The sequence below is a fragment of the Anomaloglossus baeobatrachus genome, chromosome 1, assembly GCF_048569485.1.
Source record: "Anomaloglossus baeobatrachus isolate aAnoBae1 chromosome 1, aAnoBae1.hap1, whole genome shotgun sequence".
In the NCBI taxonomy this organism is placed as follows: Eukaryota; Metazoa; Chordata; class Amphibia; order Anura; family Aromobatidae; genus Anomaloglossus; species Anomaloglossus baeobatrachus.
Genome location: NC_134353.1, coordinates 133,686,678 through 133,701,595, shown reverse-complemented (window position 1 = coordinate 133,701,595; position 14,918 = coordinate 133,686,678). Strand labels below are relative to the sequence as shown.

General features: G+C 46.5%; 1 long non-coding RNA gene across 1 annotated transcript in view; it reads right to left on the bottom strand.

The window, feature by feature from the left end:
- Positions 1–14,918, bottom strand: part of LOC142308023 (uncharacterized) — a 105,336-nt gene that overhangs the window by 21,435 nt on the left and 68,983 nt on the right. The gene's annotated exons all lie outside the window — the stretch shown is intronic.

Below are 14,918 nucleotides of genomic sequence, written 5' to 3'. Positions count from 1 at the left end.
GTATTTAATAGCATAGATAAAGTATTTCTAAACATCCTTTATTATATGCTAATGAGCACAGGGACTAGTCGCAAGAGCATTATTTCCCCGCAACTAGTCTGCCCTCTTAGCATGTTAGTATGCTAACATGCTATTCAATACCCACTGCCTAGCGTTATGGGGACGCACGTACCTGTGTCCATCGACACCACATCAGACGCTGGGCAGTGCACATCAGAAGTCCCAGCACTTCTGGTCATGCGCACTATGAAGCTGAGAGTATGCATCCCGGCTTCATAGAGGTCTGGTGCTCATGGCTGGAAGTGGGATGAATTTTGACCATGTGCACTGAGCCTAAACCCGGCATCTGAGGCAGCGACAACGGACACAGGTACACACGTCACTGCTGATGGCAATGGGCAATGGGCATTGATGAGCATGTTAGTGTAGCGCCCCATGGGGCAGGTGTTTTAACCTACTCGTTGCCGGGCCACGGTGTAGATCCTCTGCGTTGTCACGGGGTGACCTGGCCCGGTCCCGTTGCCCTGAGGCGTACAGGAAGGATGATTGAAGGGTGGTAGGGAGGATGGAGGTAGTAGTTGGAGGTTAGGAAAGTCTATTAGGATTGTGATGCCACCTGCGGTAAGCGGCCAGGTAATAGCCACCGCTGCTGTTGATGTCCTCTGGGGCAGATGTCACTTCAGTTAGTATGGTCTTGCTTCCCGCAGGAGAAGCTAGGCCCCAGGGATATGCTGATGGTTGAATGGAACAGTACGTTGGGGGTGCAGGGCTGAGGGCGACGGCAAGCATTGGATGACACAGGTTGGAGTTTATTTTTACCTTTTACTGGTATTTGGTGTAGTCCAGGAGATAGTGGTCAGGTCAGCTTGGAAGCAGCAGGGGAATTTCTCTCTGCCTGGTACTTGTAAGCCTCCTTTTGTGCACATGTGTAGGTTGCTGAGGCCTAAAGCCACACAGCGTCCCTCTTCTATGTGTGTTTATGTCCTCTTGGCAGTGACTCCTGGCTCTTTCTTGCCACTTCGCTTCCGGATTTTAGGTGGGCCAGAGGAGGTGAACTCTTCTGCCCTCCGGCGTTACTACTGGACCGTTAGCACCCAGTAGCCTGGGACGCTGGTGTCCCGCTCGATGCGCTAGGTCCTAGAGAGCTGGGTAGCATCTCTCAGACAAAGACCGTTCTCTTTGCTATGTACTACTGTTCTGAGGTCTCACTTCCTGTTGCTCCCTAATCCCTTCTCCAGGTCAGTGTGTCCAGATAGGCTCCCTTCAACACAGGTTATGAGCTCCCCCTATTGGTCCGGAAGAGGAATTGGTGTTGCATGTTAATGTACCTGGCAGAGATTTCCCCACTGCTTTCAAGCATGGCATTGCCCCCAGTGATGAGAACAACGCCACTGTGGCTCCCAGAACCACTGGGGTGCCACATTAGCACGCCCCTGTGGAAATACTAACATGCTAAGAGGGCTGACTATCATTAGCATATCATAAAGGATATTTAGAAATACTTTTTCTAAAGATCTCTTTATCTATGCTACTAGATACAGGGAGGGATTAGCATTAGCATGGGATTAGCAAATGTGTGCATAGGGGACCTGACAGGTCCACTTTAAATGTTCACTTAACAATTAACAATTCTTCTGAGTCTCTCAGATACAGCTCCCTTATACAGAATATGATGGGCCTACAGCTATATTATACACAATATCATGACCCCACACCTCCCCTATACACAGTATGATGTCCCCACAGCTCCCCTATAGACAGTATGCTGAGCCCAAAACTCACCTGTACATCTATACAGAGTATGACGGTATGATGGGCTTACAGAAGACTGATGCTGGACCTCTCAGATTACAGGGGTGGTCCAAAAATCACATTTGTATTTCATCTTTAATTTCATATTTAATTTGCATCTCTTTAATATTTAAATAACTTTTCTAAATGTACTTTAATTAAAAATTCCCTCCCTGACTGTATAACTGCCACCTGCCATCACAGTAAGGCTAAGTTCACATTTCCGTTGATTTGTATCAGTCACATGCGTCGCTTGACGCATGTGACTGATGCGCTGTTCAACGCTGTACAACGGATGACAAAGAACAGAATTCTTTGTCGGATTCCGTTGTGTGCGGGGGGCGGAGTTCTGGGGCAGAGCCGAGCGGGGGGCGGGGCCAGGCGCTGAGGATGTCAGTGGAAGTGCTGCGGTCTGCATGGCTGGGGACAGGTGAGTGTATCTGTGAGTGAGTGAGTGTGTGTATGTGCATGTATGTATGTATGTATGTATGTATGTATGTATGTATGTATGTGTGTGCACATGCAAAGTGCGGGAGGGGGCGGAGCCGAGCGGGGGGCGGGGCCAGGCGCTGAGGATGTCAGTAGAAGTGCTGCGGTCTGCATGGCTGGGGACAGGTGAGTGTATGTGTGAGTGAGTGTGTGTATGTGCATGTATGTATGTATGTATGTATGTGTGTGTGTGCACATGCAAAGTGCGGGAGGGGGCGGAGCCGAGCAGGGGGCGGGGCCAGACGAGGGTGTCAGTGCTTGTCTGCATGGCTGGGGACAGGTGTGTGTGTGTGTGTGTGTGTACATACATGTGCGGAGTGCGGGAGGGGGCGGAGCCGAGCGGGGGGCGGGGCCAGGCGCTGAGGATGTCAGTAGAAGTGCTGCGGTCTGCATGGCTGGGGACAGGTAAGTGTATGTGTGAGTGAGTGTGTGTATGTGCATGTATGTATGTATGTATGTATGTGTGTGTGTGCACATGCAAAGTGCGGGAGGGGGCGGAGCCGAGCAGGGGGCGGGGCCAGACGAGGGTGTCAGTGCTTGTCTGCATGGCTGGGGACAGGTGTGTGTGTGTGTGTGTGTACATACATGTGCGGAGTGCGGGAGGGGGCGGGGCCGAGCGGGGAGGTGTCGGCCTCCCTGCACACGTAACCAGCCTAAATATCGGGTAACAGCAAAGCACCCGATGTTTACCTTGGTTACCCGATATTTACCTTGGTTACGGGCCTACACCGCTTAGCGCTGGCTCCTTGCACCGTAACCAGGGTAAATATCGGGTAACCAACCAAAGCTGGTGACGTGTGCAGGAAGCCAGAGAGCATGCGCAGCGAAATCCGACGGATCTCGCTGCTCAAAAAACGTTACATGCTGCGTTCCTCCCGCCCGGCGGTCAGTCGTTCCACGACTGATCAGTCGGGCGGAGGGTGCAACGCAGCATCATCAGTCACAATCCGCTGCTCATACAAGTCTATGGGAGCAGCGGAATCCGCTAAACGGATTCCGCTGTTTACAAGAGCAGCGGATTGTGACTGATAGATTTTAGCGGAAATGTGAACTTAGCCTAACCTCCCTCACTGTACACAATATTAAATGCCATCTGCACCTTACCAGCAGCCCAGAGCTCCTTGTGCAGCAGAGGAAGAGGGAGGCGGAGCCAGCATTGATCCCCGCACAGGTCCTGGAGGAACAACTGGGAATCCTCTGCAGACAGGTGCATAGTGTGATAGGATGTAACCACGCACAGTGTGCTACTGGCCAGAGCACTGCAGCCCCCGGAACTCAGCACGAGGGCCACAAAATATATCACTGCCCCAGCAGACGGCAAATGGGTCCCCCTGGTCGTCCAGGGCCCCAACACTTGCCTAGGTGCTGACGCCAGCCCAGAGTATCATACTATTTCTACTAGAGATGAACAAAAAATTTCTCAGCACCCTGGTGCAGTGGCCACGTCAGTAGTCCGTGGCTACTGCATGGGAGCCCTGAAAAATAACTGTTACGAGTATCTTTTTTGATTTGTAGGCTCAGAGGGATATAATTATTGCAGTGTGACATAGTGCAAAGTCTACTAAATAGAAAATGTGCTGGGGGTGCTGGCATTTAGGAGGCAGTTTGCAGGGCACCCATCTGGCAGCCACAAACTACCAACATGGCTGCTTGACCATGGTATGTGAAAAAAATTAACTCATCTCTAATTTCTTCTTTAGTTATAATATTGCAGTTTTGATGTCATGATGGTCTTAGAAATTAACTAATTCTGTGAGGCCGCAGCTACATTTCTTGTCACTGTATTCCATTCATGACCATCTTCTCTAAAGCTGTCTATACACATTAGATAGCTATCAGACAAGGAATTGGTTAGCGTCTAACTCTCCTTACCCTCTGTACATACGAGGGGTGTTCAATATAATTTATCTACCTAAACATGAAAACAAAGTTTTCTGAGAAAATTGAACTTAATACTATTCAATGTAAATCCCCTTAACTTCAACACGCTTGTTCCACTTCGTCTCCAGTGATCGGATGTGCTCAGAATAGAAGGAGGCTTCTCGCTACAGCAAGAACTCTGTTTCTGCCTCTTTGACTGCAGTATCATTACAGTAGGAAATCATTGCCCATGCAGAAATTTCTTAAGATTCCAAAACAGAAAGTAATCTTTGGAAGTCAGGTCTGGAATGAAGAGTGAATGCTTAAAGGGAACCTGTCATCATGATTTAACATGTAAAGATGTGGCCATAATGCCACTGTTATACGTATTTAATACTGTAGATGCCTGTAGTGAAGAAATCCCCTGCCTAGTTTTTGTTTAATTCATGATAGAAATTTTGGTGCAATATACTTTTCATGCGTTGGTGGGGGGTGGGGGCTGTGGAACAGAACTGTGAGTAAAGTCTTTGGCTCTGCCAAGACCCCTCCGTGTTTGTACAAGGCTCTTTTTTTAAACTGTGTGCTAGCACTGCCTATAAGTAAGGGCAGCCCCTGTGTACATTCATCTCTAGGCAGTCTTCAGGAAAGTAGCGCCATGGGCGGCACATGTGCACACTGACATCCAACAGTCTTCTGCAAAATTGCACCATCTGCAATACATACACAGATTCAGACCTCTGCTCAGTGACTAGCCGAAATTTCAACCTGCGCATGCACCGATACTGATGTGGTGACCCTGCAGCTTCAGTCGCCACAGGGTACTACACCTCACTTAAGGTGCAGTATTCAACTCGGGTAAGGAGGGGGTTAATCACCGGTGTTTCCACATTTCCACCTCACATACAGCTTAGGTGCCTTCTCACTAGACTAGGGTAGGATGGGGGTGGCCATCACAAAGCATTGGACTTTCCCAGTCAACAGGACAACCACCTGGGGGGCGAGCACCACTTGGGGTAGAAGAGGAGCAACCTGGACACAATTTTCAGTCAAGTCGGGACTACAGTTCTGGCAACATGACACCACTTTCTTCTTTCTTATTCATGGGGCCAGAGGCTTGGAGCGGGAAGCTCAGCCCAGGTTCCTCACTTCTGAAGGGGTATGCCTTAGGAAAGGACACTTTCAAACACCGGTGGCTACCTCTAACTTATCCGGGATCAACAGGAGCCCATCACGGTGGAGACTGGCACCTTCCGGGCAACCGACAGACAGTGAGTAAAGACCTGGAACCGCAACTACTGTGTCCGCCCTTCATTGCCAGCGCCATCGCCCCAGCTTCAGCGCCAACGGCCACTACTACCTCCATCATCCTCCCTGGGGCCTAGCTTCACCTGCGGGAAGCTGAACTATCCTAGTTGTGACACCACCCACCCCAGAGGACAGCGACCGCAGCGGCAGCTAATCCCTGTACCACAGATGGCGTCATGAGACAACTCCCAACTACCTCCTCTACCCATCCTCATCCCCTTTTTTTGTACACCTTGGTTCCACGAAGCCAGGCAGAGCAACCCGTGACATCCCGGACCCGACATCACCGGCCCAGGGAAGAGTACATTTCACCCCTGCCACGTGGGTGCTACGCTTACACCATTTTGCTGAAGATCGTTGGATGTCAGTGTGCACATGCGCCACCTGCAGTGCCATTTTGGTGAAAACCATTGGGAGATGAATGTGCACAACCACCGCCCTTGCTATGGTGCTAGTGCGAAATTTAAAAAAAGAGGCTTGAACACACGAGGAGAAGACGCATCAGAGTCGAAGACCCTACCCACAGTCCCACCCCGATGCATGAAAAGGATATTGCACAAAACTTCTATCATGAATTAAACAAAAACCAGGCTGCAGATTTCTTCACTATAGGTTTCTAATAATTCAGAATAACAGCCCCATTATGGCCATATCCTTAGTTTAACATTAAATTGTGATAACAGGTTGTCTTTAAGCTCCATGAAGCCGCATTCACTGTAGCATCTTGTGATTTACGAGATTTGTAAGCTGATTCACTATCGTGAAGCAACAACACATTTGCCAACTACTTCCCACAGCATTTCTCTTTTTTATTTGCATAAAGCCTTCATTGTTCAAAAATAGGTGTCTCTATTAATTGTTGTCTTGTGTGGCATGAATTTTAGTAATAAAATGCCTTCTGTATTCCAAAATGCTATTGCCATGATATTTCCAGCTGACTGCTGGACATGAAATTTATTTGGAGTTGGTGACCCCTTGTGCTTCCAATGCATGGGCTCTTAATTGGTCTCAGGATTATAATGGTGGACCTGTGTTTCATCACCTGTAACAATTCGAGAATAGCAGTCTACTGGATTCCTCTAAGCATGTCTAAATTTTGGCTAAATTACTGGCAACTAGTGAAGGGCAAACCCAAACTGTAAAGTTCGGGGTCCGTGCACAGACCCTGAACACGACTATTTGGGTTCGGCTTCCCAGATAGAAATTAAAGGAAAAAGGAAGCAAATTGGGGATTAAAGCAGGACAATTATGCTTATGAGTTTCTGCACGGATGTCACACTGCGTCCGGGTCCACTCATTAAATTTCATGAATAATCACTTGTTCCCCCGCCCACCCTCTGTGACAGCATCTGTGATTGGTTGCCCTCAGACTCCCAGAAGTGGAGTGTAAAAATAAATTAATACTTAAAAAAAAAAGTGTGCGGTCCCCCCAATTTTTATACCCAGCCAAGATAAAGCAGACAGCTGGAGGCTGGTATTCTCAGGCTGGTTATTGGGCCCTCCCCAGTCTAAAAATATTAGCCCACAGCTACCCCAGAACTGACGCATTTATTAGATACTCCAATTCTGACGCTTACACAGCTCATCCCGATTGTACTGAAGCAGTGGTGATCGGGGTAATATATAGGGTTGATGTTAGATGTGATTTGTCAAAAAATCAGAGCTGCCACAGAGCACTGGCACAATGACACTGGGTCTATGACACCCCTCATTACTAATTGTGTAAGTAAAAAGAAATAAACACAAAATAGAGAAAAATCTTTTATTTTATAAAAAACCCCTCTTTCTCCAATTTAGGAACCCAAAAAAACCACTTTTGCAGGTCTGATGTAACTCACACCATGACCTCTCACGACGATCTCGCTTTGCTACATCTGAAGTTGCAGTGTGTGGTATCATTAGAAAATGCGACCAAGCACTGCAACGTCTGGGACACACAGACGCAGTTGCAGCTGTAAGAATGGTGATATCAACAAGTTCACCTGAGGTTACAACTGGCGGTTCCCATGGTACCCCGGCTGTGACTTCAGGTGAACTCAATCCGGTAATCCTGCATTGAGTTCAATGGTCCTGGATTACCTGATTACCCAACACCATTGAAGTCAATAATCTGGTAATCAGGCAGTTGAACAGTTAATTCAGCACCATTGAAGTCAATAATCAAGAAATCAAAGACCATTGAACTCAATGCTGGATTACCGGATTTGAGTTCACCTGAAATAAGTTAACTTGAGGTCACACCTGAGGTACCAAGGGAACCGACAGCTGTAACCTCAGATTAACTCATCACCCCTCTTACAGCTCCATCTCCGTCAGTATGTCACGGACGCTGCAGTGTTAGGTCGCGTTTTCTAATGTGACCGCGCGCTGTGACCTTAGAAGGTAGCAGAATCAGGAATAATATGGGTTGGGGAGGGCCCAATAACCACAGACCTCCACAGACTGAGAATATCAGCCCCCAGCCATCTATTTAATTTTGGCTGGGCATCAAAATTTTGGGGGGGGGGCCCACGTAATTTTTTAAAATAATTTAATTATATAAAAAATCCCTCATGGAGTCTCTTGTATTTTCACACACACAGCCAAGATGATGCACACAGCTTGGGGCTGCAGCCCCCAGATGACTGTTTTATCTGCACTTGATATCAAAATACAGGGAACCCTACGACATTTTTTCTAAAAAAAAAAAATTCACTCCATTTCGGGAACCCAGACAGCTAATGTGAGCGCAACCAATCACAGATGCCGGCACACTGGCAGTCTGACTACAACCAATCACAGACTCTGTCACAGAGGGTGAGCAAGAGAAGCAGTGAATATTCATAAGATTTAATGAGCGAACCCAGAAACAGTATGACAGCTGCACAGAAACTCGGTAAGTATAATTGTCCTGCTTTAATTCCAACTTTGCCTCCTTTTGCAGCCCCCTATTCCTTATTAACACCATTTTATCACACTTAAGTTTGGGTCGCTTAGACATTTGGAGTTCGGTGTCTGGTCCCAAACCGAAGGTTTATTTAAAGACTGTCCAGACTCTGCTAATCTGGACATCTGAGGGTTCACTCACTCTTCCGACATATTTTTTGCTCAGTCATTGACATTCAAGTCACCTACCGGGAACTGACCATTGACATTATCAAAACACAATTAATTATCCTGTGATATTGACCTAAACATTTTCCAAAATTATGGCCTCCACTTTATGGGCCATATTCTTTGAAGATGCATCGACAGGTCGACCTGAACGGGGCCGTCCTCAAATGATCTCCCTACCCCATTTAAACTGCTTGGCCCAATACTTTACCTTGTACTAGGAAGGTGCATCATTACTATATACAGCAGATATCCTTTCATAGATTTCTTAAGACTTATTTTCTAAGAAATGTAATCATGGAACAAAGCTGCAAATCCCTCACTTTCTTTGTAGAGCCGCGCTGTACTGCACCTACCATCCTGTCACTTCCAGTGCTTTTATCAGACTGAACCTCTACTATTGCATGTCCAGACTTGTTTCAGCATGCACAAAAAGGTAACAAAAAAGTAACTCACCTTACTGAAAAACCCTCATATGTACACTTAGCTCAGACGTGCGTGCATGTGTTCTGAACTGGGAGATGGGAGTAAGGGGCTCCATACACAATAGCTGCTGGGTAAATGATCATTTGGCCAGCAGCTATTACTACTCCTCCATACACGGGAGTGCTACCTCAGCTGAGCATTTCTGTGCTTTCTTTGAGAGAGCTGGTGCCAAACTGATTTGGTGGCTCAGGGTACTTTCACACTTGCGTTTTTTTCCTTCAGTCGCAATCCGTCGTTTTGGAAAACAGCGCAATCCGTTAACGGATTTCGCTGCTTCCTATAGAGTTGTATCGACGACGCATTGCGAATGATGGTCCTGCGTTGCATCCGCCGGCCGATGCTGCGTTGCATCCGCCGGGAGGAAAGTACGCAGCATTAAGCGTTTTCCTGCGCTTCCCAGAGCGTCAAAAAAACGCAATGTGCTGGATTCCGTCGGCGTCCATCATTTTTATAATGGAAGCCTATGGTGGTGAATCCGGCAGAATCCATCATTTGACGGATTCCTGTGACGGATCCATCTTTACACAACTGCGCATGCTCAGTTGAGTAAATTGCTGAAAAAAAAGCTACAACGTATTCCGTTGTTTTGCAGGATCCGTCACATCAGTTGTGCCACTATATGCAACGCATCCGTTACTTCCGTCACACAACACAATGCGACGGATGCCGCAAGTGTGAAACTAGCCTTATCTTGCCAAGAACAAAAAGGATGAGCCATTCAAAATTGGACATGCTGGATCCTTATCTCCATCTAGAAGGTGAGTCTGGAGGCCTCCATACAGATTAAACGTTTGGCCGAGATAGTAAAATGTGTATGTCACTGCCACTCATGTCAGGTGGCAGGGTATATCCTTTAACAGCAAAAAGATGGATTAAGCATAAATCCAACTGTACATTATCCCACATGTACAACATATTGTGGGCTGGTTCTGCGGAAATCTGCCACTTTGGCAGATTTTCAATTGAAGAGTATGAGCACCTCAACTGGACTCTTCGTAGCGACACTAGGTATGATTATATTATCATTACAATCTTATCAGTAAACCGTGAATGACACACAATCGTTTTGTATTACATATCTAGGCTTTATTTTATTTATGTTGTGTTTGCGTTTCCACACATTATAAATGAGGGTTGCCTCCTATAATTTATTTTTAGTAGTTGCACATGAATAAGAAGTTTGTAACCAGATCTTTTGCTTTGTTAAGTGCCTTCTAAAGAAATCTCTGTTTCTAATTGTGGGTGCTGAGGAATGGTATTATCCAGCAGGTAATGTGATCACCTGCAAACAACCAAACATGGATATCTAAAACAGTAAAAGATATCAATAAGCTACACACTAAAAGACACATAACAATGATATACAACAATGGTAGCGGCAATACAGGAATGCCAGCAGCGTGTGCCGATACAAAGCTGTCTGCTGGCTCCAAGGGTAGCACTTAATATTGTACACTACCACATCACAGGAAGAACAAGCAGGTCGCCTGTAGCAATTGCAGAAAAAAAGCCGGATCATTGACAATTATTAGATGTTTGTTACTCAACTTTTCCAGGATCCAGCATTGGGGCCCATGCGCTGCAAGTTATGCCCCTGAGCAACGACACGCCTCCAGGGCACATGTTTTCTTACACAGTATCTTATGGAATCTTGGGTTTATATTTACCTATGTTCTTCCTTCACACCATAGATTAAAACACATGCTGTATACTGCTTGGACGTAATATACAGTCCACCTCCACTGTACTCATAGCAAGAAAGCAATATTTAGTCACACAGCAGGACAGGATACAGGACATGGCTCCATACAAGTTTCACAAGAGTGGTCTATCAGGAAGCCTGGCCACTGTCTCTCCACAACAATCTTTAAATGGCTAACATGTGACTTGTAGCCCTTCCTTACGTTCATTCTATGTCTCATTAGCCCAGTTACCATGGTTGGTGATGTTGATGAGTCTTGTAACCCATTCCCCAACCTCTCTGTGTGCGCTGTGTATTTCCGTATAGATTGTACAGATCTAATAAATGTGGGCACAGTGTCCCCATCGGTTCTGACACTACAGGGAGGGAGGTACAGGGAGTCTCATTTCATCTCACTGCATCATTTTACCCCATCTTATATCCCCGTATTGTGTGTGGTTAACTTTTTACGCCAGCACTCCAGTACTTCCTTCCCCTCATATCTTTCTTGGTACAAGTTGAATGGATCTCAATATGTAAAGGTTTTCCTTAAAGGTTGCAGCATATCCGACAATATAGGACTTCAGTGGGAAACATCACTCAGAGGATCTCATTGTAAAAAAAACACATATAAATATTTTTCTTACTAGATACCACTGTATGAAATGGTCTTCTATGCTAATCATACATTATTTTGCAGTATACTGACACAGATTGGCTCAATGGAGGCCAACAGAACACTATTTTAGCCTTCATTGAATTAATGTAGCCATTTTGATATGCCCAACCCATATGGCAGGTGATTTCACAATGTAAATGTTAAAGGTACATGACTATTGTAATGTGAACAGGACCTGATAATACTACTCACTATTCCCAATCAAAATATTAGTGTAGATGTGAGTATTATTGGTGCTGTTATACAGGGGCCAGGAGCACAACATAAAGGGAGAAAGGATTATTAAACTGTCTACGCAAGAAGTGAGTGGTGTCCTCTGCTTTTTGACTGTAGATTGTATCTATCCATTTTTCAGTTCATATGCTAATTTTCCCTCAGGGTCCTGTATAAGAGCAGTTCTGTTTTGCCTATAGGTAGCTAAGCTGAATATTTGGCTTTCTGCTCTGTCTAATGTGCCTTATTCTCTTCTTTCTCTCTTTTTTACTTGAATTTCCCACTCTTAGTGTCGCGGGCGGAGGAGGGGACGCCGCGCTCTCTCTCTGCTCGGGTCCGGCTGCGGCTGCTGCGGCCTGCTGCTGCTGCTGCTCGGTGGCTCGAGCGATGGGCCGGATCCCGGGGACTCGAGCGGCACTCCTCGCCCGTGAGTGAAAGGGGACTGCTTTTGGGATAGTTTATTGTCCGTGACGCCACCCACGGTTGTGGTGATTGTATGGACACCACCGCTGCTCTGTAAGAGGATCCCGGGAGCGGTGACAGGGAGCAGCAAAGTTGTTGGTTCTCCCCTCTGTGGGTAGGGGGTGGTTGTCCCGGGGCCCAGTGATGGGGTTGGTATGGTGGACAGGCGGGTATGGGGCCTGTGGAGGTGCAGGGGCGCAGGGGCAGCGCTGTGCCGTACGGCACGGAGGTACTCACTCAGCCAGTAAACACGACACAGTTCTCGGTAAACAAACGGCTGGTTGGACGGGTCCCTCGGACGGTTACGGTGCTGCTGTTCCCTGCAGTTAGCGGTCACGGTCTCTTCCCTGCACCTATGTAAAGTCTCTTGGTTGCGATGGGTCCCCACCGGTTACCCACTCCTCGGCTTCAATCTGGCCCGAAGGAGCCCTACTTTGCCCGCAGGCGCTGGCCCTGGGAAACTGGTGCCTTGGCGGTGGCGGTGTCTCCCCTTCACGGTCGGACTGTTGCCTTCAATCGGGACTTGGTTGTTAGGAGACAGAGGTCCCCTTCACTGACGGATTTGGCAAATTAGGGCGACTCCTAGCCTTGCCGGGATCCGAAAGGCCACTGCCCTGGTGCTGACTGTTCTTCGTATACTGCTCCGGTACCGCCGGGTCACCACCCGTCCGCGGTCCTTCCAGCAACCTCCAAGCAGTCCCCCTGCAGACTATCACCGCCGTCTGCTGACCTTGCTGTCTCAGTCCGGGGCACACACCCGGACCAACTTCAGACTTCCTTAACTGTTTCTTTTCTGTTGCCACTCTTACTGTCCTCCTTTACCACTTCACTGTTTACTCCTTCACTACCCTAGCTGTTCTCCACTCTAGACCTCAGCTAGGCTTCAACTGCCTGGTTTTCCCGCCTCCAGGGCTGTGAACTCCTCGGTGGGCGGAGCCAACCGCCTGGCCCACCCCCTGGTGTGGACATCAGCCCCTGGAGGAAGGAAACAAGGATTTTTGGTTAGCTTAGATGTACCTGCCGGGAATGTGGGGTGCATATGATGTTGTGACCTGTGACCCCTGGCTTGCCCAGGGCGTCACATAAGCATCTAACATTCCCAAGTATCACTTATCGCCCCAATGCACATTAGACTAAAGGCATCCAAACCTGGCAGTATCGGTCAATAGTCTCATATGTAATAGGGGGCCTCCTGATTCTTCCCGACAGATGATGTCAGAAAGAAGAGAAGATTGACAAGTTTGTTTTCCAATGTCAGATACTTTTGTTATCCCCGGAGATAAGCCAGGGCCAAAGGAGTCTGGTAGCATCTGTCTGATCGAGAACACAAGAACGTTCGACCAAGAAAAGCATTGCTGTACATGGGGAAGTCTGGAGACATAGCTGTTGGCTGAATGATAGCTATCAAATGTGTATGGAAGCCATAGGTGCACCTCACCTCTGTATGGAGTGGGAACCTAACAGCAGCCTCAATATCCCCTGCCTTGCAAAGAGCAACCAATAAAGCTGTCAAAAATACGATCATGGATTAAAAAAACAAACAAACCCACTTTGAAGATTCATCATAAAGTGTCACTTTTGACTTTTCGGATTGCTACCTCCAATATATGGCACTAGAGTTTGTTTACTTCCTCAATGAAAAGACAGTTTGCAAGATTCATCATAGAAATGAAAAGGACTAGCCTCCTTCAGTCCATAGAACCCAGAGAACACACATTCCAACCCTAATGGGCAGCTTTAAATGGGTCTTCTCTCTCAACTGTAGTTTTTCTTAAGAGCTTCACATGAGCTCGAGATGACGAGACCAAGACGAAAACTTCTGGAAAACAGCAAATGGTTGATGAACACGTTCAATGATGTTCTCAAATGATGAAGCTGGTGAAGAGTTCATAAAGTTGTCTCTTTACTGAAGCAGAGTTGTAGAAACTAAGTGAAATAAATGTGTCCAGATATTGATTCACTCTTGCAGAATAAAACTGTTCATCCTCCAAAGCTTGAATCTGTCTACAGCGGCAGATCCCGCAGCATTGCTGAGCCGTCCTTTTAGGTAAGACGTGAACATGCCACTTATGGTTGATGCTCGATTTCTCATAAAGGCTGCAAGGTCAAAGTGCTGGCCTAAGTGTGTCAGCTCAGCACATCTTTTATTAACCTCAGTAAAGAGATACTGCACGCTATAGCAATATATGCATTGATATCGTCTTCTTACGTCTTATATATGAAATTACATTTCTTGTGTAAACAGACTGTTATTCCTTTTGATTTTGTTTTTTTACCATTAATAATCTGATACAAGATCCTCACATAATTTATGAAATCCATCAAAAAAACGTCTATACGTACCAACAGTAACAATAGTTTTATTGTATTTCTTTCTAAGTACAGATTGAAAAGACGAAATAAAAAAACACTGAGCCCTAGTACAGTATGTAAAAGCAACGTTTTTATGAGGTGGCTGAAAACTTTTAAATAGGTCATAAAAATGGCAGTGAATTTGGAAAGGTCGGACGTCATCAGCCCTTGTGATGTGATGCTTTAGGCTTTTGTCCCCTAGGCATCAGGGCCTCTGTAACAGATTCTGTCAGCACAGCATACTGCGCTATTACTCCCTGTAAAATGACAGACACCATGAAGGATACCTGGAGAATCCATTTACACTATTCTACAGCTAAATTGGTTCAGAGACGAAAACAGTTGAACTTAACTAATTTTGTGGTGCTGTAAACTAATATGATGCTTAAATTTACTGATTGCCTGTAATTTTCAAGATCCAGAGGAGGTCGTAATTACATATGACACCATTCAGGCAGAATTATTAAAACAAAATTGAGTCTTCATTATTTCGTAATCATTATTGCA